The sequence below is a fragment of the Macrobrachium nipponense genome, chromosome 28 (assembly GCF_015104395.2).
Source record: "Macrobrachium nipponense isolate FS-2020 chromosome 28, ASM1510439v2, whole genome shotgun sequence".
In the NCBI taxonomy this organism is placed as follows: Eukaryota; Metazoa; Arthropoda; class Malacostraca; order Decapoda; family Palaemonidae; genus Macrobrachium; species Macrobrachium nipponense.
In genome coordinates, this window is record NC_087217.1 from 29,634,165 (window position 1) to 29,659,136 (window position 24,972).

Here is a 24,972-nt window from a genome sequence, read left to right on the forward strand (position 1 = left end):
CCGTCAGCCAGCAGTTCGGAGTTTGAATATGCTAGTGACCTATTTATTTTTTCTACCAGCACTCATTGTTAAGGGAAATGGTTATATATATGTGTATATATATATATATATATATATATATATATATATATATATATATATATAATGCATATATTTTACCTTAGTTTCCACAGCATTCATTAATTAAATGAATGTGTTGAAATTACCCATGAATTTCGATACAGTGTATACCTTGGAGTCTTGAAATGAAGTACCTTGAGATAAGGGATCCTGTGTGGGTGTGAGAAACGTGCAATAGAGCCGGTGTAACGGTGTTGCCGTTGCTTTGACCGTTGAGCTGTTTGGGAGTACCGTGCGAGTACTACCAACTGTGAGCGAGGAGACAGTTAAGTGCTAGCAGAGTGAGAGGACTGCCGAGTCACTATAAGGTTGCCCAACAGGGAGGGAATACACGAGCACAATACTACATTGCTCATGTTACTATCTTATACGGTGACGATTACCAAGCACAACGTTACTTCCATCAGCCTTGGGCTTCAGAACAGGTATGTTTACATTCAACCCAAATCTCGAGTGAAATATGTTTTCCTGATGATAGAGCAACCCTTGGTTTTGGCAACCTTATACTAGCGAGCGAATCTGATGAAAGCAACGTTACCAAGAACAGTGAGAACGTTTTCTCGTGTGACTTGAATCAAGCGCTCGGTAGCTAAATGTGAATCGTCTTTTCTATTCTTCTTTCATCCAACCAGGCTTACCAAATTCATGGTGTGTCCAACAGTTCATTACTATTTCCTATAATTAACATGTACTATCGCATGCAAAACATTGCCATAAATAACACCCATACTGACATAAACATTGGAATCGAGAGGTAGCTGTTTGCCAATGTTAGTTACCAATACTATCGTACGTTTATTAAATTTCATTACAGCTGTCAACTTGTTAAAAAAAATTCAAATTCTCAGTGGTGACCTCGTTAGTAAAAATGAAATAAAATTTATTCATCGTTGAGACAACGGAGAAGAAAATCTTAAGAAAATATACTACCCTATATTTTTAAGCTGCAGGTTCTTGCTGTGGCTCGAGACATGCAAAGCGTTTTTAATAGACGAAAGCAACGTCCAAAACGGGCGAAATTACACTTTACTTCAACGAAAATTTATCACGTTATAAATAGAGGCGGTTTCCACTTCGTTCTGTTGTACAAGAAAAATCTATTTCTAAATTATTATCGAGCAGTGACGTTGTCGGTAGTACTATCAGCTGATACACTACTATAATATAATATATATATATAATTAATATATATATATATATAGATTATACATATATATATATATATGTAAGAATTACATTATATATATAAACCAGTGACCTGGGGTCATGGCATTAGGAGGGTTCTACGTGACCAAAGCACACCTTAGATTACGCTATGCGTTGTCTGCAGTAGCCTGATCTAGCTCAAAGCTTTGTCAACATCTTTATGTTATGATAACTTTGCACAACAACTTCCATGGGAAGAGGTTGACCTGTTAACCTACGCCGGAAACTTGTAACTTCCGAGCCGGGCGAACTACGTATGTGTATGAATTGCTGAGATAGCTAATGTTCCGCTATCGACGCGATGCTTTAGAATGGCAGTTCCAAGCCAACAGTCAAACATATCGGTCGTCCGACCGAGCTGCATCTCCTAGTATGGAGTTACAGAATAAAGTTGTTAACTTGTTCAACTAGCCTGTTTGAATCATCTCCTCTAGACAAGAAAGAACCTCTCTACTAAGATATCCAAGGGAGATGAGAGGAACCAAACATTACTTACGGATAACAGCCGTAAGGAAAAAACAAAAAGTCTATCGCCAAGCGATAAGACATTAGAAGTGGTGGCAAGCGGGAAAAACGAAGATCATAATTAACAAGACCCATATCAGCCGACCGAAGGTCTACAAGAAAACTAACTTCCACCTTCACATCAAACGAAAACAAGAGGAAACGGGATCTTCAATCAAACGCAACAGTTTATGAAGACGCAACTATGTCCTTCATCGAGAGGAATACAAGCATTTAACACTGACGTTTGAGCAACAGTTATCACTTATCTTCGAGAATCTACACCGGACGAGGGCGGCATCGAACATCAACGGAAGAAGAAAACAAACACAGGCGGGAACATCACCCGTTCACGAGCAAGGACGCAGAGTGGACAGCTATACGCAGTAGTGCAAGGACGGAGGCTGTGACGTCATCAATCTTGGACTCTACCGCGCATCGTGCACCGAGAGAAGGCCGTGACGTCATCACGACTTCCGACGCGAGACGTGGACAGGAACTGTGACGTCATCCCATGTCAACAATCCTTCGCAATATAATCTGGAGCTAAGTACCATTTTTATCTATTCAGGTCTTTTCCTCAGTGAAGTGTTGTTCATCAAGAGTCGATCGTCCAGTATTCTGGGGGGGGGGGTGAGTGTGTTCGCCATATTAATCTTCCTTTCATTACAGAACTTATCTTCAACTACGAGGTTCTCGCCCGCAGATTAATTTTTTTTTTTACTTTTCTCGTTGTCATTAACCATTTCTTGCAGGAATTCTCCGTATAATATTTTATCATATTATCTGTATTTTTGTATCTTTTGGGGGATTTTCCTATTATTATAACACACTTATAAAGTACATAGCTTATGCGTTTACGTAGTGGTCGAGTGTACTCTTATAGATATTTTGATAGGATTGCAAGGAATAGAAGTGATAAGAAAAAAGTGAAAGCCGAAATGGCAACCACTCCGAGCGGTGCTAACATCAAAGTGAAAGATTTTATCCGTTTGATCTACCTTACGTCTATCACTGTAATGTTGCCTGAAGCGTTAGTACGGTGTTTTGATAAAAAATTGCAGCCCGACAGTACGGAATTAGATGTGTATAAACAAATCAAAAAACACATGTCTAAATGTACCGACCTAGATCCTTCGCTCATTCAAGTTTTTGCAAAAAATGAGAACAAGCCACAACAAGTAAATGTGGTACATAATAATAATCAAGTTGCAGGGATGGTTTGTTATAACTGTAAACGACCAGGTCACATGATTTCAGACTGTCGGACGCGTTTTTGTTCAATACACAATAGTTCAACTCATTCATATAACCGTTGCTACTCGAGGAATCAGCAGCCAAACGCTACAAACACGCAACCAGTTGCTAGTGCAAATAAAAAGAAGGGTCCTCAGTACTATAAGAAGAAACAACCAAACGGAAATTCTGCACAACAGCAGAAACAAACAAATCGTGCTTCAGGTACCTCTGTTCCTGGGCCGTCTAGCCAGAACTCGCAAGGGCAAGCGAATTTTCAGGGTGTGATAAACAAAACAAATACCACGTAGTTCACTCCAAGGGGGGAGAGGGCGATGTTGGGTCATCAATATCAACATCTTTTGTATCAAATAATCAGTTTAATCATTTATCAGATCATTGTGAGACAATTGATTTTCCTATGAAACACACTGCCGAATCAAAAAAATCTGTGCAGGTTCCCGTAGATTTGCAACAAATTCATGCAATTATTAGTCAAAACGAGTTGCGGACCAACCTTACATGCAGTAAATTTGGACCATAAGTCATTCACTTTGTTCTTTGATTCTGGTAGTCCACGTAATATAATGGATTTAAGGACTCATCATTTACTCTTTTCAAATTTCCCTATAGAAAAGTCCGGAATAAGGCTCTCAGGCATTGGGAATAATGAATTAAATGTTGTGGGCGTAACTCATGTACAGTACAAGGTCGGTAAGCGCACGTTTGCTGATACCTTTGTCGTTGTACAAAACATTTATGTATCCCGCAGTAATTATCGGATACCCGTCTATGGGCACTCAAAATATTATCTTAGCACCTGTAAAACACGGCGTGTATATCAAAGGGAAATTCTATAGGTCTTCTAATACCCTAAAATCAGTTTTAGATAATAAAGAGACAGACAGTGTTGTCACTTACATTACGGAACCAATCACCTGTCTCATGAACCAAGAAATAATACAGGCAACCCAACAGAACTCTCGCTCACCCGTAATATCAGCTTGCACGCAAACTCTCGAACCTAACGTAACTTCACAAATATATTAGTGCGTGTAAAAAGAACCTTGCCAGGATCTGAAACATTAATCCTTTCCGAAACTCTGAAAACACACGGATTATCCGTACACAAGCCGTTTATACAGTCGGCTCACAACAGCAATGTAATATCGAAGTCTGTAATCATTTGAATACCACTTAGTAATCCACAAAAATCAACATATCTTGGATGCCGAAGTTTATAAACATCGCATTCTTACCGTAGCTGAGATAAATCACGCTCAATCAGTCGCGGATGAAACCCTTTTGCAATCTATAAAGAACAAAATCAATAAAGATATTCAAGAAGAAGAAATTCAGCAGAAATTTTTGAATCTTTTAACTAAATATCATGATGTTTTTTCCACTACGGATGGAACCTTAGGAAAAACGGATGTCATAGAACATCAAAATCAGGCTCAAGGACAAACAGAAAGTAATCTATGTACCTTCGTACAGACTTCCTATGAAATTTCAGAATGAGATAACAGAGGAAGTAGGTAAAATGTTAAAGGAAGGAGTCATTAGGAAATCAAACAGCCCTTATAATTTTCCGTTAATAGTAGTACCGAAAAAAAGATCGAACTTGGCGGATATGCGTAGATTTTTCGTCGTTTAAACGAAGAAACAATCCCTGACAGATTCCCAGTACCATGTACCCGATGATATCCTATCTTTACTAGGCCAGAATAAATATTTCACAAGCCTAGAATTACTAAAAGGATTTCATCAGATTCCGATGGAACAAGAAAAGTATCCCATACACTGCCTTCAGCACAGCCAGGGACATTATGAATTATTTTTGCGTATGCCTTTTGGTTTACGTTGTGCTCCTATAAGCTTTTACTCGTAGGATAAAACGTTCGTTGGTTTGGAGACTTGTTGGGAGATATCCTACATGCCTACATGGATGACTTAGTAATCTTTTCCAACACATTAGAAGAGCATTTACGTAAATTGGAGTTAGTGTTACAAAGGTTAAGGCAGCATAATTTAAGGGTAAAGATAAGCGAAGTTGTGAATTTTTTTAAACAGAACTAGTCTATCTAGGTTTCACGGTTTCTAGTGAAGGTCTTAAAGTCGTCCACGATAAGGTGTCGGCTATCCGTAACTTTCCGATACCTATTAACGTCAAGGGAATACAGCAATTTTTGGGGTGCAGCGGATACTATCGCCGCTTCATCCGCAATTACTCAATCATAGCCGCTCCCCTAACCGATCTTATAAAAAAGGGCGTAGATTTCGTATGGTCTGAAATTCATCAACAGGCGTTCGATAAATTGAAAGATGAACTGTGTAGTTCTCCTATCTTGAAATTTCCTGACTTCAATAAGGAATTTTTCATAGCAACAGACGCCTCAGACCTAGGAGTAGGTGGGGTTATTGCTTCAACAATATTGATAGACAGTTTTTCCCTATAGCTTTTTATTCACGTAAACTGAGACCTTCCGAAAGTAAATATGCAGTAATAGACAAGGAAGGGCTCGCTATTGTTAATTCACTCGTGCACTTTAAGTTCATAATATACGGTTATCCCGTCAAGGTTCTCACTGATCATAAGCCCCTAACCGACTTCTTTAAAGGCTTTAGTCACAGCCCCAAGCGAACTCGGTGGCACATGATCATTCAGGACTTTGGCGCGAGGATCGGGTATTTACCTGGGAAAGCAAATATCATTGCTGACGCATTATCACGCAACCCCTCTTCATCTTGTACCGAGCCATTAGCTGAATTAATAGATATCTCAACCTCCATGCCCGTTGTTAAACTATATCCGAACAGGAAGATCTGGGCTGGAGTGCTGAACTATTACAGACGGAACAAAGAAAAGATCCGCAAATAGAAAAAATCATCATTGCGTTAAATGGAAATCCGAAGGAAAAAGAAATACCTAAAAGTATAAGCAGGCAGAAGGAATTATATCCTACAGGAAAATCTCCTGTGTAGATCTGTGACGAGGAAAACCCGTAACACACCGCAGTTGAATAACAACCAGGTGGTGGTGCCTATCTCACTCATACCCACTGTCTTAAAGTGGTTGCATGAAAATCCACTGCACGGACATCCGGGTTATACCCTAATGTCACAGAAAGCCAAATCCTTATTTTATTGGCATACGATGCTTAGAGATATAAAAAAGCACATAGCAAATTGTCGCACTTGTCAAGAATACAAAGGGCACACGAAGACACACTCAGCCTAGGGCTTACCCCGTGCCAAATCAACCCTTTGAAAGAGTACATTTAGATTTATTAACAGGATTTTACGAGTCAGACAGAGGAAAAATAAGCACCTCCTAGTAATTATAGACGCTTTGACTCGATATACAGAACGTTATAGCGCTTAAAACAAAACAAAAACCGCGGTTGAGTGCGCTAGGAAGTTTACGAGTGCTACATTTGTAAACATGGAATTCCACACATCATTATCTCAGACTCGGCGGGGAGTTCAATAATCATTTCCTTAACTCCTTGTGCGAATTCCTTAGTATAAAGAAAGTCAATACCATGATCTATCACCCAGAGTCTAATGGGCTAGTGGAAAGGGCAAATCGTAAGGTTTTAAACATTTTAAGGGTCAACTTAGGGGGGGCAGATCCCAACTGGGACATTGCCATACCTGCGGTACTAAGCACACTTAATCACTCGTATCACGTGTCTATTAAAATGACACCGCACGAGGCACTGTACGGTATCCGGCCCGAACGCCTTTTCACATCTTAAAGCCTACAACTAATTTATCAAATCCTCTAAAGGATGTTATGGATGCAAGCATAAGTCGATATAATATAATTCGTAAGAATTTAGAAGAAGCACAGATCCTAATGAAAAAAAAATCATGATAAAATAGCTAAGCCAACTAGAACATATGCCGTGGGCGATCAGGTATACATACAAGTATACGTGCGTAAAGGTTTAAATTATAAACTGACACCTAAGTTTGAAGGCCCGTTTAACATTTTAGAGAATTTAACGGCCAATAGAGTTAGGGTTCAAAATGTATCCAAACCCACTGATGTGAGAATAGTCCCATTGGCACATATCAGAATCTAAAGAAAGGTAGATGAAGTGAGGGAAAAAAAAAAATGGTTGTTATATTTATGAAACTTGTATAATAATTTATATATATATATCTATTAATCATATTGTATGTAAACCTATTCTTTTACGCGAGTTATTACATCTGTTTTACTCATTGCAGGTTTTCAAAAATGAATCTGTTATTGTTAGGAGTGATATTGTGTATTCAGACATCTTTGTTGTATGGAAAGAGTGTTAGGACTAAAGACATAGAATTTAATCATGGCTCGATTATCGAGAGAATCGATGATGTATTCATCGTGTCAAGTAATATTGTTATCGAGGTAGATATGCACGCCATTTTCTTACCTGAAGATGACGTCCTTAACTTAAAGAATGACCTGATGAGGTTTGGTATTTCCCTTAAGGAAATGCATGAACGTAATTTTCATGCTAGCTCAGAGATTTCACTAGCTCAAACGCTAAGCGTCGCAGAAATGTTGTCTTATGACATACAAAATAAAACCGCCGAGGCAGAAGAACTCGCTCGTGACCTGCTGATGTGGTCTGTGCGGCACAATACTGTTGAGCGTCGCAACCCGCTTATTCTAGCTGGACTAAACATCTTAGGATCAGTTGCGAATCTAGGCTTAGGAATCTCAAATCGCCTCAAGATAAATAATCAAAATAAAAGAATTGAGTTTTTGCAACACAAAACGAACTGGCCTTATCAGAACTTCGCAGCCAGTTTATCTTCGATCAATCAAATAATGAATATCGTTAATGAAACTTCAAATAAATAAATCGATCAGGTCATGGAAGTTCAAAAAAAAACATTTGCTGGCTACTTTAGCTTACTATAGTTCGAAAATAGATCATATCCGTGTGAAAATATCACATTTTATTGAAAAGTCAAAAGATTACGTAGAAGCAATTACGTTAGCAACAAAGGGTGTGTTATCGCCTCACCTCATGCCTATAAAAGATCTGACGTTAACTTTAGAAAACGGACGGGAGAAGCTAGGTTATACTCCTTTATTGGATGCCCATAAAGTAGAATTCTATTATAGCCTAATATCAGTCAGCGTAGAAAATTATAGAATTATGATCACGATTCCTTTTGATTCTTCCGATGCTTGGCAATCATACAAAATAGCACCGTTTCCTACTTTTATGACGAATAACTCAAATCCAGTAATATCCAATTTAACAGGGCATGTACTGATTTCTTCTGATAAGAAATCATTACAGTCATTAAAGACTTAGATAAACTCACTCACTGTTCAGAAGCCATGAATAATAAAATTTGTACAGCTGAAACTCTTTTGAATTCTATCCTATATCACGGATTCATGTGAGTTAGACATAGTGCTAAACGGCTCTCTCTCTCATACAAGCGAAGGTTCTGGGGAAAACTTTATCCCTTTTTTCGGTAATAAATTCAATTACAGGATGAATAATGGTTCCTGGATCCGTTATGATAAGGCCGGATTCGACGTCGTGTGTCCGGACACATCCACCGCCCATGCCCCTATCTTCGTAGCAGCCGATGGTTGTACGGGGACATTTACAAACTTATACGTCAGAGGGGTCAACACGATAATACGTGAGAACGGGTATTTCGCGAAACTACACGTGGGCAACAACGATCATCCCGTCACTACCTCTCCCATACAACGCGCGAGTAGCTCATCGTCTGTCGCAACTGGCTGAGATGACCCACGCGTCATCGACTTATGCAGGTGGAGAACATCTTCGCTACTACATTCTGCTAGCCGTGTTCAGCGTGACGGCCTCATATTGGTTATCGCCGTCAAACATCTTTTGCTTGGCGTAGCTGAGGCGTAAACAGAAGGATCTCCAAGGGAACGTCTGGCCCGTCTGGATGACGTACCCGTTAAACTCAAGTCGTTTGCGTTTAGGGCCGCCTGAACCTGGCCACTTCAGTTCGTGCCTAGGGAATTGTCTGGAATTGTGTTGTGTGTGAAAAGCGGTCCGTATGCTGGCAACAATGTAGGACAAGAAAGACTCACGCCTTTGCATTTGAACAGTTAAAATATCTCCAGGGCACCCTAATAAATCATTATAGCCCAATATTATACAATTATATTCCTAAAGGTATTTTTCGGGCACCTAATAAAATATCAGCCCTATATATTGAATTCTGCAGAATTACATTGTTATACTATTATACAAAATTATATTTATCTATTATAAAGAGTGACAAGTACTCTTTAACTATTATCCATGATCATGCTATAATCATTATTTAGTAACCATTATTCTTAATCAGGTTACCTGTTATCATATTAATCATGATACATGTTTTGATTTTACCATTTTATTATTTGGGTACATAATCATTATTATTACCAAACATGGATCTATATTTTCCATGCATTTATCTTTGTTTATGTATATGTCAACAAGGGTATGTAACAAAACCTTTTTTGTGCATTTAATCAATTAGTATGTTACGAGCACGCTCTATGAACAAATGTTTAAAGTAATTTTTTTTTTGTTATTCAAGGCTTGAATAGGTAGCAGACCGAGCCTAATGTAAGAATTACATTATATATATAAACCAGTGACCTGGGGTCATGGCATTAGGAGGGTTTCTACGTGACAAAGCACACCTTAGATTACGCTATGCGTTGTCTGCAGTAGCTGATCTAGCTCAAAGCTTTGTCAACATCTTTATGTTATGATAACTTTGCACAACAACTTCCATGGGAAGAGGTTGACCTGTTAACCTACGCCGGAAACTTGTAACTTCCGAGCCGGCGAACTACGTATGTGTTTTTATATGAATGCTGAGATAGCTAATGTTCCGCTATCGACGCGATGCTTTAGAATGGCAGTTCCAAGCAACAGTCAAAACATATCGGTCGTCCGACCGAGCTGCATCTCCTAGTATGGAGTTACAGAATAAAGTTGTTAACTTGTTCACTAGCCTGTTTGAATCATACTCCTCTAGACAAGAAAGAACCTCTCTACTAAGATATCCAAGGGAGATGAGAGGAACCAAACATTACTTACGGATAACAGCCGTAAGGAAAAAAACAACAAAAAGTCTATCGCCAAGCGATAAGACATTAGATTATATATATATATGGTTTGTGTGGTGTGTCAGCTGGTTTAGTACTACCGACAGTTTTTTTTCAACAAGTTGACAACTGCAATGCAATTTAATAAACGTTCCATAGTATTGGTAACTAACTTTGGCAAAGAGCTACCTCTCGATTCCATTGTTCATATCAGCACTGGGTGTTGTTTATGGCAGTGTTTAGCATGCTTGTGGTTGCATGAGTGAAGCTAAGAGTACAGCTAAACATGACATAAATAATCTAAACAAATAACTAAAGTAATGAATGTGTCCAGTTATTATACCTGATAGCTCGTCTGGGCAATATGAAAAGTCACCATATGGTCTACTGATAGTAGGATTCAACATTAGCACACTCATGAATTGCTGCATAGGAGAGACCTATTGTTATTTTTCTTATTTATTCACTTGGAAACAAGGCTTCATCACTTTTAAAAGTACATACTTCCACAAAATAACAGTCTCCCATAATGGTGCATCAGTGATTATTGCCATTAACAGAAGCATGTGAGAGCGGGCATGTGGACGGAACAGTAGCAATTAGTAACATAAACAGGTTTTTTATCCGTGAAACATTCCAAATAATCTAGATTATTTTGCGGAAATGTTGAGGGATGAGCCGCATCACCAAAAATGAAAGAAAAAACAAAAGTTAGGGTACTTCAGGGGTTGGCAACACATTTTTTCGGCCTCTTTTACACCAAACATTAGTGGCCAAAATGGCAGCATTTTTTACCATAAAAATGGTTAAGCGAAAACAACTTGGAAACCGCTCTTCATATGAAAATAAGGCATAGAAGAACAAAAGTTGGAATCATAAAATCACATTCAATGCTTCAATCCCCGTCTCAAAATAACTAATGATTCGGCTGCTATGGCCCTTCAAAATTTGATTGGTGCCAGATTTAATAACATTTCTCTCTCTGGAACGAATTTCATAGGAAAAAATGCACTATATCATAATACATGATGCTATGTGAGTTTTAGCTTCATACCTCAAATTATAGAGGAGATATTACAATTAAAATTTGTTGTATCCCAATTTCATCACAAAAAAATTAATAATAATATTGCGTTAATTATGTAACTACAAAACTGTCATTTATTTGAAAATGTAAAGTAGAAAAAAATGTAGATTATCAAAAATCTATAGGAGATATAATCAAAATTTTATCACAATTTCATCGTAAAATAAAAGGTAAAAATAGCCTTTTTATGTATGTAACTCACAAATGGTCATTTATAAAAAAATGCATAGCATAGAAAAAATACTTAAGAGTGTCCAAATGAATCATATGAGGTAATTGTTAATTCATAACACTAATAGTATTGGAGAGATTGCAATTAATTTATTGAGCAGTTCGGTTTCATCATGAAATATCAAACATATTCATTCTTCATCTTAAAAAAATAATTCCTTTGAAAACAAAATATCCAAGGAGAAACTTCAGAAACATTGGTATCTACTAAAGAAAGTAAGTTTCAACTTAATATCTTTGATTATAGCGAATATATCCCAAATTTTGTTTTAAACGTAATTTCAACACCCAATTTACGATACAAGGGGCATTCTATGGAAGAACAAAGATCTACTGCTTTTCTGTGCTAATGTTGGATGCCCTCTTTTCTTGACATAGAAATTGAATGAATGCATTCTTATTTGACTCATTTGTCAAGACTCTCTAATATTATTTGTAATTTGTTTAATTAAAGCTACAACTTATATTATCAAAACTAAAAGAGAGATCTTCATCTTCCTCTGACAAGTTAAAATTTATCATCGTCGCTTCTCTATTGAACAATGAAATGGCCACCGCAGAACCCACAAGTTGCAACACAAAAGAGCCCCTGATTTCTTCAACTGCTGCATCTCAGCGCCTCAGTGGCGTGGTCGGTATGGTGTTGGCGTACCACCTCGGTGGCCGCGAGTTCGATTCACGGGCACTTCATTGAGGGGTGAGGGATGTGTATTTCTGATGATAGAAGTTCACTCTCGACGTGGTTCGGAAGTCATGTAAAGCCGTTGGTCCCGTTGCTGAATAACCATTGGTTCCATGTAACGTAAAAACACCATACAAACAAACAAACAGCTGCATCTCATTGTTTAGCACTGGTTGGTTCTCACTTCCCCTGCAACTGCTGCATGCTAATTTCAGCAGTTCATCGATGGCTATATTACCAGGAAGCATCTTGTGTCTTAACTTATGACTTCGATCAAGTTCCCATCGTCTTCCAGTTGGGCCTAAAGCTTCAGTATCCAGTTCTTTCCAGACTATTAATCGGCGATGCACTCTCAGAGCTTGCTGGTTAGCTACTGGCATCTTCTGTTGGTAGTAGAATTTCTGGATTTATCTTAGCCTTACTATGTGCTTGTTGGAAAAATCTGGACTGCCGTTCCTTTTCTAAAGTGTAACCATAGGTCATTTGTATTGCCCCAATCCCTGCTACTTTAATGCTGTCACATGAAGCTTCTTTTTCTAAAGAATGGCTCAACTATTTCACCAGGGAATGGCCCATGATGGACTTCTTATTTTGTATGGTTGTGAATTTTGGATACTGTATCACAGCCAGACCAAGAATACTTAAATAGAAATTCCTTTCTTTCATATATTGTTATTGATTCAGTGTTGTATGGTCCCCTCTGACCAGCTTACATATATAAGTTCCTGTGGTAACAAAGTAAAACTAAAATATCTGTGTCTTGCGCGACAACTCTTATCGAGGAGAACGCATTTGATGCCATTCCATTGCGGTTTTTCTCATTAAAGTGTCGGCGTCATCTACTGCTTTTCTGTGCTAACGTTGGATGCCCTCTTTTCTTGACATGGAAGTTGAATGAATGAATGAATTATTATTTGACTCATTTGCCAAGAAAGTCTATCACAGGTAACAGGAGTTTGTAAATTTGCATGTATTATGGTGATACTCTCTTCTCCTCAAATGTCTTTGGTTGATACATCAAGTTTGCTGGAGTCGACACATCAGTCAGAATTATAATTGAAAATCACATCAAGTTTGTTAAGAATAGTTACAGGGATGCTTTGCTTATTTTTTTTAATAAATAACCATTTGTGTGATACATAAAAAAGGCTATATTTCTCCTATCATTTTACGATGAAATTGAGATACTTCAAAATTTTGTTGCCATATCTCCTATATGATTTGAGATATGAATTTAAAAATTACATCATATGGTGTATTTTGTAGTTACATAAAAACGCTACATTCACACACACCCCCCCCCCCCTCTTTTTTTGCGATGAAATAGCGCTACAACAAATTTTAATTGCAATATCTTCTATATAATTTGAGATATGAAGATGAAACTCACATTACACGATGTATTTTGATATTCTGCATGTTTTTCCAAAATATCCTTTTGGTGGGAGAGTCACTGATTTCTTTGGAACTGTGTGGAGACCTAAAAGAATCCAAGAGAGTTATAACTTCATTCCAGGCTGCTGTGTCTGACAATATCAGCCGCGTAAGGGTTATTAATGCCATGCTGTTCGCTGCAAGATTGTAGGTGGTGGATTCTTGTCCCAATTAATTTGGCCAGTTAACTAGGTCACAGAGATGAAGGCTGGCCCTTGATTAGAGGTTATATCGTCAGGTTTACTGAAGTCGCTGACCCAGCCATTTAAGAGTGCCTCATTGTAGTTGTGTGATGTTGCATTGAAATTGCGATTGCTTTTGGTCATTATGTGGAGGGTTCTGTAGCTGTCAAGATGCATCTGAAGCCATTGGATGGGGAATTTGGGGTTTGGCCCACGTCTTCACATCCCTTTTGGCTCTATGCCAAGTAAATTTTTATGTTATCAATTTTACTGATGTCCACTCAAAGGGGTGAGAGAGCACATGCTTGAAGTTGAATACCTTCCTCTGAAGGTTAAGGGTGGCTGGTGCTTGTGTCACATGTTGCCATAAGGGATGTCATTCCACCGAAGATGGAGGTGCGGTTGGTTTTGTTTTCAAGCCCTTGGAGTATGGCATTGGTGAGTTCGTGTTTTATCCCTAGTTGTACTCCATTGATTTTCATTCAGGGTAATGCATCTGTCACTAGGTTTTTTCCCGCTTGGGATATGTTAGATGGTGCACCCGAATTTAACATTGGCCAAGAGCTTGCATTGTTGGTGGTCAGAATATGTCTTACTTTTCAGTAATGGCTTGGATGAATGATTGGTAGTCTCTTAGGATGTAAAGGTGTGCACTCAAGTAGTTGTCTGAAGTGCTGGGTGCTTAGGTATACAGTAAGAAATTCCCTGTCGAAGATTTTGTTCTTCCTCTTGGCTGGGTCTGTTCTCTACTGAAGGAGCTGAGAGGTTGGAATTACCCATTGACTGTTGATGAATTGGTTAGTGTGAATTTGGTCTGTGGATTGGACAGTGCTGAAGTGGTGGTTGTTGTCAAGAGTATCCCTAGTGGCTTTGAGGGTATCTTGGGCATACCTTTAGGTTAGAGTCTTGGTTTCCACTGGAAGCATCACGGAGGGGGCCCATGATATGTGCGATGTTTTTCTGGAAGTAGTAGCAGCAGTAGTAGTTTACTATTCTTGTGAATTCCTAAAGGCATTTTATGGTTGCTGAAATGTGATATTTTCTGAGACTGATACCTTAGAGAGTAGGGTCTAATGCTGTTTGCTGAGCCTTTATGACCCAGGACAGACTAACAAACTGGTTTTTACAATATAGAGAAAGAATTGTAGTGATATACAACTAGTGATCTGGGTTCTTGGAGAAGATGAAGATATTGTAAATGCTGGAAAGATCACCAAGAACCATGTCCATCAGTCTCTGGAGTGTGATCCCTGAGTCACAGAGGCTGTAGGCCCTGAAGGTTATGACAATTACCATTTTTGGGATCTCACGTTGGTGGACTGATACTTTGAAGTAGCTCTTCATCAGGTTGAACTTGGAGATCTGGCCCCATGAAAGGTAAAGGTGATGTCTGCATGTTGGGAGTGGGTACTGATTGGGATTCATTTGTTGAATGAGTTACTTGTAACTCTGCATTGAGCAGGGCAGTGTTGGGGCCAGATTTTTCTTGCTAGTTCAACTTTCTTAGTTTTGTTGCAAATAGAATACTCCTGAGCATTTTTTTCGCTTGCTGCAAGGCATGGTGAAAAGCATGGAAAAGCTCCTATTGATTTAGTTACTGTTATACAGTTTGTAGGAACAAGGCCCTCTTGTGGTAGTGAACCTTTGATTTTATAATGGTATGATTAAAACACTGAATAAAAGATAAAAATATAAAATTTATTTGCAAACCAAACCACACTAATTTCATTTTTCCAGTTGTAACTCATAGATGTGGATAGACACTAGTAGACAAGGTTATCATTTTCTGATTATGGTTCCTCATTTCCCGCTAGTACCAAAACAAATTCCTTTAAACTGCAACATGTAGTCCTTTGCTGAAGTGATGTTGGGAGGGTTTAGGAGTGCCTTCTGCCTTCTTTTTGGATGATCTTTCTGCTTTGCTGCTTTCTTCTCTTTAGCCAGTGTGTATAGTTGCTCTAATTTTCAATTATTCTAGTTTACTCTTGTGTTCCCAAGTAGACATTGTATAATCCTGTTCAACTCAGACAGTCTGGAAATATCTCTAATAAGTAGATTATGTAAAACTTCCGAGAAACTAATGCAAATATGCATTTAAGCATAATTAAAATTTAGTAAAACTTCAATAACCCTTTATCAGTAAACATTTGTTGAAGCTGCAAAAGAAAAAAAAATGGTGCTAAGGGGAACCGTACAAAAGAAAATTATAATTTCTTAAGTTATTCCTTGAGTTACAACTAATCTATGCCTACACATTTGTGGATCTTTTACCCAAACCAACTTTTTCTAGGGCTTCCCATCAGTGTTGAGTTCTGGAAGCATCAAGAATGACTTGAGTTTTTCCTAGGCTATTCATGTTGTAGTGTCCCTTAGCAGAGTGTATAGCAGGTCAAAGGCCCAATGGATGTGGGCAGGTGAGGACAGGGAGAATTTGGTTATCAGTAATGCATGCAGTCATCTTATGATATTCTTTCACCCTGAGTATCAACCAGTGTGTGATCCAGGAGTAAAGAGCATTTGATGTGCAGTCTGCCTTCTTATGTGGAGCTTATGATGTGTTGGAGGCAGAATTGTTTATTCACCTTTTGGAAACAGACCAATTTCTATTTTCCCTGTGCTCTCCAAAGTTGCTGTAAAACTTACTTTTAAGCCACTATATAAATATGCTGTATCTAAAGGATTGTTAGCTGATAGTCAATATGCATATAGGAAGGAGCTGGGTACCTGTGATGCTCTTTTAGACTTGACATGCCATCTGCAAGGGAACCTTGATAAGGGTTTTGAGTGTAGAGTAATTCGGATAGATTTTAGGGCTGCTTTCGTTTTAGTAAATCACAAGGCACTTATATATATTTATAAACTTGTTTTAGGATTAATTCAAGTACAGGTAGACAACAACGGGTTGCTGTGGTTGATATCTGTAGTGAACCAACACATATTTTGTCTGGAGTTCCACAGGACGTTGTTCTAGGTCCACTGTTATTTTTAGTATATACAAGTGACATGGTTGTTGGCCAGGAAAACAAGATTGTTCAGTATGCCTATGATGCAACACTTATTGGTCTAGTAAAGTCTCCACTTTTGAGAAATGAAGCTGCTGCCCTCAGCCTCAGTCGGGACATGGAGTGGATTAGTGAATGGTGTAGTTGGTGGGGTATGAGATTGAATCCAGTAAAACAAAAACACCATTGATTATCAGAACTCGTACAGATTTCCCACCCCATCCTCCCATTAAGGTGGAATGGAAATTTTCTGAACAAGTCTGAAGCTTTAACTGTTCTAGGTGTAACCTTTGCCTCACATTTAACCTTTGAGAAACATCTAATGAATGTTTAAGCAAATACTGCTCTCTGTGTGAAAGTCGGCTCCTGCCAGAAGTTCTCTCTTTTAGATAGAGTGGTTCATGGTGGTAGGTTTCTGTTTCCTAATAGCAGTAGTTATGACTTGGACCATCGATGGATGGTCTCATTTGTCACTTTTTCATAAGTTGTATTTCAACAAAGATCTTTCACATTCACAATTGATCCCAGATCCCCTTTTTCTGCCGAGAGAGAGCAACCAGATTCGTTGAACAGCAGCAGCAGCAATATGCAGTAAACGTGCTTCGCTGTCAAACTCCTCAATTCCAGAGGTCCTTTAATCCTCACACCACTGGAACTGTGCAACAGCCTCCCAAAGGAAGTTATGCAGTTAGAACTTCAGAAGTTCAAGCAAAGATGCAGTAGTACATTACTACCATAATACTATTTTCCTTGCATTTTAATACATTTTTATCTGTTTGTTAATTTATTAATCTATTTTTTAATAAGTGGTATCTCTATGTATTTCCCTTTACCTCATCTTACTTCTTCCTCATGAAAGCCTTATTCTTTGGAATCTTGAATTTCAGGTTAATGACCCCTGTGGGCTTGTTCCATATGAATAGGTTTCATCTGAATAATAATAATTAATAGGATGGCTATGTTGATGAAAACAGAGACGGATGGAGGTCGATGGCATTTGTGTTTGGTTATTCATTGGCAGATATTGTATTTGTTTAGATTTTCCGCTAATGGTTCATCTTTATGTCCTAAGGGACGAAACCAAAACTGGGCACAGTAATTAGTTCGTTAATGGCTTTTCTGTTAGTAGACCATGCCTATATAGGGTCTATTAATCACCAGGCTAGTAGAGGATAATCTCTGGCTCTTGAGAACTGAAAAGCCAGAATTTTGGTACCATTTTGCATCTTTGAGTGTCTTTTGGTAATGGTAGGTTAATTGCAAAAGCCATGCTGGTTTACCAGTCACTCCAGGGCCACCAGGAGCCCAGATTGAGAACGATTTATTGTCAAAAATTGACCAGGCATACGAACAGGAAACCAGTGACATGTAATTGACGGGCCATACAGGCAGAAGACTAATTAGAGGTAATTGCAAGACCATGGTGTTAGATTGGTGATTATCTGTCAAAGCTGGCAGCAAAGCCAGATTTTGGCGGTGAAGCTTGCAATGGTTTATGGCTGCAATCTTACCTTAACACTTATGCTTCATATAAATTATAAGAATATCTGAAATACACTAATTTATTGAATGTTTTTATACAGGTGGCACTGCAGTCACCAACATCATCTTCCCGTTGTTTTCGAGATTGGATTGTTACACTACATAAAATATCATCAATTGTTAGTGGGACACCACAGAGTATAATGACCTACTCTTGTGTGTTATAGTTTTTTCCCTTTCTCCAAGACTCCTCTGCTTGCTGTTTATATTGGGATTATCTCTGTGCCCTCTGGAGTTTCACTGAGTGAAAACCATTACACATGTTTTATCACCGACTTAGCACTTGCTCTTCACTGACAACCGGATAAAAAAATACTTCTGTACATATTGAATTGTATGAAACCACAGACTGCATATATATATATATATATATATATATATATATTATAATAATAATATATATATATATATATATATATATAAATATATATATTATATATATATATATATATCTATATATATATATATATATAATAGAAATAGAAATATATATGTATATATTTATATTATATATACGATATATAAATATATATATATATATAATATATATATTAAATACTATTAATATCATCTATATTACAACGATTCAGGCCAGCCTGTGCTTGCATACAATTCAATATGTATCTGGTTATGTGTGATGAGCACGTGCGAAGTAGGTGATAAAACATGTGCAATGGTTCACACTCAGTGAAACTCCAGAAGGCACAAAGATAATCCTGTTATAACAGCAAGCAGAGAAGTCTTGAAGATGGGAAAAGTGATAACACACAAGAGTAGTCCATTATATTGTATGGTATCCTACTAACTGTATATATACATATATTATATATATATATATATATATATGATATATATATATATATCAAAATGGATGTATGTATGTGTGTGTTCTAACATAACTGAATTGCATTGAGCAATTTTAAGCACAGTTGGTATACACATGACTTACTATTTCAAAAAGAATACTGTGGGGGTAGACAACAGTAGGGAAGAAGACCCCATTTCGGCTTAACCTCAACACCCAACCCCCAATTCGGCTCACAGGTGATAAACCCCATAAGCTTGCCCTGTATCTTAACCTCATGTACGTTGGCCATCAACAACTACACGGGAAAACCACCAAATATTTCACTCTAGTTCAGAAAAGAACCCAAAAATGGCTCATGAAGAACTCTTCGGATAGGAGAACCATGATTTTGTTCTACTCCTTGAAAATACCCAACCCTATTTTGGCTCCAGATATACTATACGGATGAAAAAAAACACCATTTCACATAAGTATGAATATGAGTGCAAAAATTAAAAGTCCCTTAACCTAACCTAACCCAACCCAACCTAACCTAACCTAACCTAACCTAACCTAACCCACTCATCATAATCTTTTTCCAGATCAATCTGGATGGGGTCTTGAAATTTATGCAATTTATATAGAAAATCCAGGATTCCCTTTTTACTTTTTAAAAAATATTTTTGCTGTTTTGCCATAGCTCGTTGGTAAATAGCTTTTGCTGTTGCAGACTGACTGGATTTATAATGCCTGTAACATTTCCTGGTAATTTTCCTCAAATTACCCCAGGTTTTATCCCCCCAAGGAACAGCAAGTCTGTGTGGTTTCCCTTTGGTCTTAGGTATTGAGTTTTCAGCACTATTCAATATTTCAGAGGCAAACTACTCATAAGCCTTTATATGGCATTTGAAGGATTCAAATTCCTGGGATTGGTTAACCTTCTTGAAATTTTACCCAATCTGCTTCCTCTTCCTTCCATTTGATTGGATAATTCGAGGGTGGCGTTTCTCACAAACTTAAGATGAATGGGAAAGTGATCACTGTCATAAAGAAATTCATCTACAGACAAATTGAAATCTAGATAGAGAGAAGAGCAAACGTTCAAGTCTATAGCAGATGAACCACCTGTATGTTATAGTACCTTAATTAAAAAGTGTAAGATCATTATTATTAACGATGTCATCAATGATGCTACCCTCTGTGTCTAAAAAATCTCCACCCCAAAGTGGATTGTGAGAATTAAAATCACCAGGTAGTAAAAATGGAGGAGGGAGTTGATTGATTAAACCTTGAATGTCCCCAAGAATGAACCTACATCTTGGAGGAAGGTAAAGAGAGCAGATTGTGATTTCACAGCCAAAAGTAGCCCGGATAGCAATTGCTTGAAGCTGTGTGCTCAGAAGAACCGTAAAATGTTGCAATGCTTTAGTAATAATTATTGTAACACCTCCATGGGCACGATCCCCATCAATGGGGCTCACCTTATAGATTTCATAGTTTACACCTGGTTTGTATACTGAATCCCCTAATTTGGTTTCTTGAAGACATACAACCCCTGGGTTATGCTCACTCAGTAATACTTTTAGAAAATCTGAACGAGTCCTTAGTCTTTTACAGTTCCATTGTATAATGTCCAGATTGAATTTTTAGTGCTAGGATCTATCAAGGGAAATTCTATATTGATCTACACTAGTTTTTTTTTTTTTTTTTTTTTTCCTTTTGGGACTTTTTAAGAGTTTCTTAAGATTGTCTTGAGATATGTGGCTTATTTATGATTAAGTTTTTCAATTAGCTTTTTGATACGGAGGAGAGTGGACTTCAACTACTATTTTCTTTTTATCCAAGGAACTTGATTCCTTGATAGTTTCAGGGGCAGGGGCAGAAGCATCCTCACTGTTGGCTTCACTGTTGTTACATTTTTTTATTGGGTTTGGAAATCTCCATCCTTTGAGCAGGTGGAGGAGAGGATGAAGGAGTTCTCTCTCTTTGGCCTTCTAGTTTGTTCTTGTTCCATTGCTGCAGAAATGGGACATACATAGTGAGGATTTCATCAATTGGAAATGAATCTATATCAGCAGGCACATCTTTCTTAGATCACCTAGATCAGATGACTGGGTTTCAGTAGTTCTTGCTTTTACTGCAGGTAAAGGTTTTATGTTGTTGACTTGAGTTATTATAGGGGCTACGGAGTTTAGAGCCATAGCATAGGTCTTTGTCTGGCCAATTAATTTCCTGGCGTAACTAATAATTATATGTTCAGCATTAGCTTTACATATAGCTGCCTCTTCATATTTATATTGGCCTCACTTTTTATTGAATGGGGTATGATTCTCTTTACAATTAATACATTTTGGCTATTTCGAACAAGGACCATGTTCGGGAGATGAGCAATTATTAGAAATTTTATTGTTTTTGCAGAATCTGGATGAATGGCCATATTGAAAACAGATGTAGCACTGCAGAGGTTTTGATAAAAATGGTTTGACTTTTACCCTTTCATTTCCAAAATTGATGTAAGATGGTACATCAGAGTCCTCAAACGTTAAAATGACCATATTTGCCTTTGGAACTTTTCTTACCTTCCATACAGAAGTTGGACTGATTTCTAATATTTCTCTTTCTCTCAGTTCACAAAGGTCTCTATCAAATACCACTCCTTTTCCATTACCAAAATTCATGTGATGTCTAATTTCTTTTATCATATCATCTTTCTCGCATTTCTTCATTGTCAGCATGTATGCCTGTGTCTTTGATTTGGCATGAATGAGGACACTGCCTTTACCAAACCTTGAGATGTTACCCATGCCAATACAGCCAACCTTTTTTTGGATGTATCTGCTAAATTTGTAGTAATTATAATTTTCCTCCTTAGCAGATACTGCCAACCACATTAGAGGTTTGGGTGTTCTTTCGAAAGTGGCATTGTCAGTCAAATTTGGCTAAGCCACTTGTACCCATTGTGATGGTCTGTAAGCATCTATATTTTTAGGGGCCCTATCGGACAGTGCTCCCTTGACAATCTTTTTACAAATCTTTATATTATTGATACTGCTGCTGGCTCTGAGTGCAGCTTCATGTTTTTGAAAAGTCAGCCATGCCTCCCATTTTCTCTGACTTTCATCAGAGTTCATCCTCAACACTTCTATTTTGCCAAAACTACCAAACGAAAGAAAGAGTGTCTCATAGTCACATTCCAAGGGAATGTGCTTTACATGCAACACCCTCAAACTATCTACTGTGCCAAATCTCTGAATAATGTATTTATACTGCTAAAACTGCCGGGGTATTCAACATTTTCGTATATCTTCTTCAGTACCCGCAGCTGTTTCTTTCACAACTGTTGATAAATAACGTGATATTCAGTTTCACCCATCATATTAGCCTTGAGCTGTAAGCTATCAGGTGTGCTAGCTGCGAGGTCAACCAGTAAATAGCAGTACTACTGGATACTAGATAATACCTTCTTATATATCTCAAAAAAATTCGCCACCTTTCTGACGTCTGTATAACTGACGGCGCAAAGTTTCAATTTGAACTGTCTGTTATGAACACGACGGAGATTGATGAATGCCGCCCAGCAGTAAATGCCTCTGTGACATGTTTGTAATCACTCACTTCTAGAAAGCAGTCATCGAGAATGTATAACAGTCCCATGTCAGTCATCCCTCGATCTGTATATTCAAAGGGGTTTAATAATTCTTTACTAGTCCTGATCTTGTTCCTTATAGACGAGTAGGTACGTCTGTAATGGATGTTCATTCACCCCGAAGTAGATTACTATATTATAGAATTTCTCTTCATACTCTTCAATTATTTTCTGGCAAATCACACTCTTTATCGAGTTGCTGCTCTACTACCCTGCTATGATAATTTGGGACAGATATGCGAATAGATCTATCGCTTCTGCGGAGAAAGGAGTTGCTAGCATCTCAAAGGTTACGATGATGACTCTCCAAGATGGGGGAACAGAGGCTATGACACTATCACTCCCCTGGGAAATCAGAATCACCGCAAGAAGCTACCGGTAAGGGCCCTTTCACACTATGCGATTCTTGTCGGACCAAGATACGATTGCAGTGCCGGATCTAAATGCGACACAAAATTGCGCAAATCGTACATTTGTCCGACTGCCGTACAAAGTGATCCAATTATTGACAAGCGCTTGCAGGCTGATCTCAGCCTGTAGTGGTGACTAGACGGACAGGAGGAGAAAATTATTGTCTTTATTTATTACATTTGAGAAAAAAGAAGAGAAAACCTAGAATTCACTGGGTACACCCTTTGAATACACAAAGGCACTTGTACGGTGCATTTGTCACCATTTTCGAGGAGCTGAAGAGAGATAATGATAAATTTTGCAATAACTTCAGTGTCTAAAACAACCTTTGAGGAATTCTTGTCACGTCTGCATGACCAGTTGCTAAAAGAAATACGACGTTCAGAGATGATATTTCGCCCGCACAACAACTGGCAGTTACCACCAAGTAAGAGGAAATAATATGGACCTTTCCTTGTAAATTTGCTTTTCCATATAGAAATTAAAAAGGAGAAATGAAAACAACTAGTGTTAGCTGAAATATCTCTATTTATCAAAAGTATAAACTGATATATCTATATAAAAAACTAAAATCTTTGACTTTGATATAAAAAAATCCATATCTCTCTGTTTCATTAATTAATGTAAATAAAACGTAAGTGTTAACTATAAAAACTTCTCAAAAAATCATATATATCGAAATCAAAAGCTTTTAGTCCTCTTTTATATCAATAATCTGCCGATAACCTTCTAATAATTTCAGTATCAAAACGTATATGTAACCTTAATGGAAAAAACTGCAAATCATTTAGGAAATCATTTCTCAGTAGTTTATACTTAAGCCATCCATACCTGTAGTTCTTTCTTATTTACGAATAACACTTTTGTTATTATTATTACTGTACGGTGTTTTTTCGTTGCATGGAACCAGTGGTTATTCAGCAACGGGAATAATACTATTTATATCCCTCAAATGTTTTCGATACCCAATGCACCCGATCACCAGAAGCAGTGGAAGTCTACTGCTGTTGCACGTTTTTTTATAGATATATCAGTTTATACTTTTGATAAATAGAGATGTTTCAGCTAACACTATACTCTGTTTTTTTTCATCTGTCCATCCGCCTGTGGTGTTTGCTCGTGGTAACACTGCGTCCCGGGCTTTAAATAATATCCTATTTCCAATATTAACTGTGTAATTCGCATACAATAAATTATTAAAACACTTTTCTGTTGCAAATGTACACCCAGATATCCTTTTATTTACCTAAAACTTACACATAGAGTAAATAATAAAGCCCGGGACGCAGTGTTACCATGCGAAAACACCACAAGCGGATGGACAGATGGAAAAAAACAAGAGTATAGTTGTTTTCATTTCTCCTTTTTAATTTCTATAAGGAAAAGCAAATTTACAAGGAAAGGTCCATATTATTTCCTCTTACTTGATGGTAACTGCCAATTGTTGTGCTGGCGAAATATCATCTCTGAATGTCGTATTGACAAGAGTTCCTCAAAGGTTGTTTTAGACATTCTGAAGTAATTGCAAAATTTATCATTATCTCTCTTCAGCTCTTCGAAAATTGTGGCAAATGCACCGTACAAGTGCCTTTGTGTATTCAAAGGGTGTACCCAGTGAATTTTAGGTTTTCTCTTCTTTATTCTCAAATGTAATAGATAAAGACAACAATTTTCTCCTCCTGTCCATCTAGTTACCACTACAGGCTGAGAGCAGACTGCAAGCGCTTGTCAAAAATTGGATCACTTTGTGCGGCAGTCGGACAAATGTACGATTTGCGCAATTTTGTGTCGCATTTA

At 37.8% G+C, this 24,972-nt stretch overlaps 1 protein-coding gene across 3 annotated transcripts in view; it reads left to right on the forward strand.

Moving 5' to 3' along the window:
• The first annotated feature begins 334 nt into the window (after nucleotides 1-334).
• LOC135201634 (beta-mannosidase-like) overlaps nucleotides 335-24,972 on the forward strand; it is a 103,406-nt gene continuing 78,768 nt past the window's right edge. For all 3 annotated transcript variants that reach the window (XM_064230702.1, XM_064230701.1, XM_064230703.1), the window contains exon 1: nucleotides 335-545. The gene's annotated coding sequence lies outside the window, so the exon portion shown is untranslated. The remainder of the gene's footprint in view (nucleotides 546-24,972) is intronic.